The sequence below is a fragment of the Ips typographus genome, linkage group LG6 (assembly GCF_016097725.1).
Source record: "Ips typographus isolate SLU linkage group LG6, UJ_Ityp_2.0, whole genome shotgun sequence".
NCBI lineage: Eukaryota > Metazoa > Arthropoda > Insecta > Coleoptera > Curculionidae > Ips > Ips typographus.
In genome coordinates, this window is record NC_138427.1 from 5,902,385 (window position 1) to 5,906,703 (window position 4,319).

Genomic DNA, 4,319 nt, shown 5'->3' on the forward strand with positions numbered 1-4,319 from the left:
GGAAAACGAACACACCTCAGGGTTTTGACAAACTTCGAAACTAAGTTTAAACCCATATGCGGACTTCAACGCGAACTTTCCAGTAATCTTTATGGAATAAGAATGTATCTGCTTAAGGGTTGCAGCGATGAAGTTAGGTAAAGTTTAAAGTGTGTGTACTTTCCCATATGTGATTTAAAAGTTTACTTTTCTTTAAGAAAAATTGTGTTCTAGCCTGCAAACAAATTCACTCACAACTCGCTCTAACAAAATCTTAATTATTGTCGTTTAAGAAGCTCGTCAGTATTCAATCAATTTAGCGAAACGAGATTTTAAAATTTAATTTTTCGCCTCGTCAAAACCTAATGTAATAAGAGAAATAATTGTGAGTGAACGGCAGCCATCGACTTCAAATCGCAATTTAAATTTAATCTCCTGTTATGAGAAAATCCAGCTTTAATGGCTTAGTGTTTTATAATTATTTTGTTTCTCCTTTGTTGATTGTTTTCTGTTGTTGTGCTAGTTTAATATTGAATTTTATTGGTATTTAGACAACACGTATAAAACGTGAAATGGTTAAACGAACCGCACTGGATGAATATGCACCTACAAATTTGATGGCTCCCCTATATGCAAGGGGCCCATTCCACTGCCAAACTGCATACAAGCGAGAAATGCACGAATACATTCGGCGATACTGTCCATTATGGCAAAACATCCCGTCCTTTGGCATAATTCTAAAACCCAACGCGGATAAATGGGATCTCCCTCACGTTCTGACTAAATAGAGGGGCAGTTGCACCCAAAACATCCAACAAAAATATTTATCATTTTAGGCCTTCAAAGCTATAAATTTTCAGTTTGTTATTAAGTTTTCTAACGCTTCGTATCCAAAGTCAACAAAATGTCAACTTAAGATTAAAGTCTAAGTCGGTCGGACCTTTTCGGAATTGAGATAAGATATTTAGATTCTTTGTAAGTTTTAAAAGAACGGACCGAAAGAATCAAGGGCGGAATAATCTCCCTCGAAATGCAGGACGTGATAAAACAAAACAAATTCTCGGGACTTTAAAATGGATTTGTTGGTCAAAGAGGGTCCTTCTGTCCCTTATTTAAGTTAGGTACAAGTAGATTTCTTTATTGGAATTGGAATTTTTATTGGACGTAAGAGGGTGAGTTGTAAGGTAGAAAAATTCAGGTTACAGGAATAACCTAGTCTAATAGTAACTTTTTTTGATCTCTGAAGAGTTGACATTATTGATTTAAAAAAAACGTTTTCTGGAAAAACTGACTAGAAAAAACTAACTTAACACATTTTTCTAGCATTTTGTTATACTGTTGTTACATTTTTGGGTAGTTATGATGAGAAAAAAGTATCAAATAAAATACATATTAAGTAGTTAATAATAATACTTTTTATGTCGAAAAAAACAATCATGAAATTCAAGAGAAAAGCAAAGAAAAATCATTCCAACTGTCACTAAAAATGAGTTATGTAACGATTTGTTAATTATACGTGGCAAGTCCAAAGTTTGAGAGTTCTTCCTATCAGCAAATAAAGCTACTGTATGATTATTTTCCAACTTTTCTGAAATATCAACACTAGAAAAAATTATAAGATGTCCAAGTTCTAAATTTATATCGATATTTTCTACATAGAATCTAGAATTTATGAATCGTGTTATAAGCCTTATTTGTTATTCCTTTTTCTTTGGTCTCAGCACTTTTCGTATAGCATGTTTCAGTTTTATTTATTTAAAAAAGTAATGCTAAAAAACTAGTGCTAGTAGTACTAAAAAGCTAACTTTTTTTAGTGAAAATGGTCACGTGACAATTTTTACACTTTTTAAGGTTAAAATATCATCCTTTTAGACTAATATTTTTAAGGACTCTTTTAAGATTAAAAATTAAATTTATATTAAGTTAAGTAAGTCCAATAAGTTTCACTATCCACTTTATAAGAAGGTCGCTAAAAGTACAAAACTACATCACGTCACAATAATTTCGAATGTGTATAACGTTGAAAACTGAACTTGAATTTCCTTATACACAATTTTCCAAATCCGTTTTCTTGCAGCCGCAATGACATTTTCTAATTTCATGGTTGCCCAGATGCCAACATATTTTATGCTTCACCCTGTCATCGAGGTATAGCCGTTTTGAACTTCCCAATCCGGCGCATATTGAAAATAATAATAAACCCGAAATAATTTATGTCCTCGCGAGGGATATAAGATTAGAACGTTATTTATATGACATTTCTTTATGGATGTAACGTACAAAGTTTAGGTTAGCGTAAATCATTTCCTCACCCTGCCTTTCTCTATAATGCCAAAATTTTATGTAGGGACATAAAGCGATTCTTATTTGTTTCAAAAATTTCCGCTTCACTTGATCCGTTTTATATTATCCGTAAAATGTAGAAGGTGTGCGAAAACAGATCGTGCATTTTTTATGGGCCCTAATATCGAACCTACGTTTCACTCCCTTTAATAGCATAATCCCGTTTACAAAATAGAGCCATTTTCTATTTCGTACAAGGCATAACGAATTTATCAGCAATTGAAGTTTAAACGCAAACCAAGCGCGCCAAAACGACGTGTGACGTCACGGGGCACGTTTCAGTTTAGTTCGCATTTCCCATTATTAATTTTGTCCTTGCTTGTTTCTCAATTATTATTGAAGGGAAAATGGTTACTTAGTCCACAACAGGATTAAATTAAGAAGAGTTTTTCAGATAGAGAATATGTAAGTAACTAAAATTTTTAACCTAGCGAGGACCTACCTTTTAATGAACTATCTACTACTTTTCTAAGGTTTAGACACATTAGGACACTTGTTGAGTCATCTGACAATTTTTAGGACGTTTTTAATAGTATTTAGAGGTTTCTGACCGTTTTAAATTATTTTTCTTTGGTTTAGGACCGTTATAAAGGCCTTTGACAATTATAAACGATTTTTATAAGGGTCAGAATGTAGAAATGTCCTCTAAACATTTACTGGTGTGGACTTTCAGTAGTTGTAGCATAATCAAAACAGCCCCTGTTAAGCCTTCTCATCCATACTTAAATGGTAAAAATGTAGTGTGTTTTGACAGGAAAACTCCATTTCTCGGCTAGATAGGAAAGAACTAGTATACATGCCTAAAACTCGATTTTTACTTACAATGTAAGTATGTTTATTTCATATTTCAGTTATTCCTGCAAATAACTGAAATAGGTTGATTTCCTACAAAAAAACATTAAATAGAGATTTGAATGTGACAGAAGCCTCTGAAACCTTTTTAAGAGTGTTCTAAAATTGCCAGAGACCTCTAGACACATTCTGATGGACATTTCAAACTGCCAAAAGGTTCTAATAGCGATTTGAATGTGAGAGAAGCATCTGAAACCTTTTAAGAGTCTTTTAAAGTTGGCAGAAACCTCTGAAACATTCTAATGAACATGTTAATGTGCCAAAAACATTAAATAGAGATTTGAATGTGACAGAAACCTCTGAAAATCGTTTTGAAAGTGCCAGAGGCCTTTGAAACATTCTAATGGACATTTTAACTTACCAGGAGCTGCTAATAGAGATTAGAATGTTCCAGAAAGTCTTGAAACCCTTCAAGAGACATTGAAAGTTGCTAGAAGCCAGTCAAAACTAATTTGAAAGTGCCAGAGGCCTCTGAAACATTCTGAGGAACATCTCAAAGTGCCAGAAGGTTCAAATAGTGATTAGAATGTGCCAGAAGCATCTGAAAGCTATTAAGAGTCTTCTAAAGTTGGCAGAAACCTCTGAAACATTCTGATGGACATTTTAATGTGCCAAAAATCATTAAATAGAGATTTGAATGTGACAGAAGCCTCTGAAAATTGTTTTGAAAGTGCCACAGGCGTTTGAAACATTCTAATGGACATTTTAACTTACCACAAGCTGCTAATAGAGATTAGAATGTTACAGAAAGTCCTGAAACCTTTTAAGACACTTTGAAAGTTGCCAGAAGCCTCTGTTTTCCCTATTACAGGATTTTCATCAAGACCCAAAAGTGCCAACCAGAGCCTTTTCCAATTTCTGGATTTGCAGGAAATCTAAAATTTACAGAAAATGATAAGTCACTCAAACACCATATTTTTCTCTCTGGCATCTTTCCCAATCCACCACAATGTAGCGAGGCAGTGGAGAGCTGGGGGTCGCTTAGGCGTGCGGAATCGTTCGTAGAGGGTTACTCACTTAGAAAAGCTCAAAAACTAGGGCTGAACATAAAGTAACATTTATTGTAGCCATAAAATTATCACAAGTCATCTAGTCTCTGAACTATTCTAAAATTATTCAACCTAACCTAAGTCTTCTCTCTTTTC

At 33.9% G+C, this 4,319-nt stretch overlaps 1 long non-coding RNA gene across 10 annotated transcripts; it reads right to left on the minus strand.

Moving 5' to 3' along the window:
• Positions 1-3,253: 3,253 nt before the first annotated feature.
• Positions 3,254-4,319, minus strand: LOC145730362 (uncharacterized). Of its 10 annotated transcripts, none has more exons than XR_014178602.1 (4): positions 4,104-4,317; positions 3,889-4,049; positions 3,536-3,755; positions 3,254-3,370 (listed from the first exon to the last, which is right to left on the minus strand). It is a non-coding gene; the product is annotated as an uncharacterized LOC145730362 (long non-coding RNA). The 10 variants fall into 10 exon arrangements; XR_014178599.1 differs by having other exon boundaries at positions 3,260-3,403; positions 4,104-4,316; XR_014178597.1 differs by having other exon boundaries at positions 3,265-3,413; positions 4,104-4,316.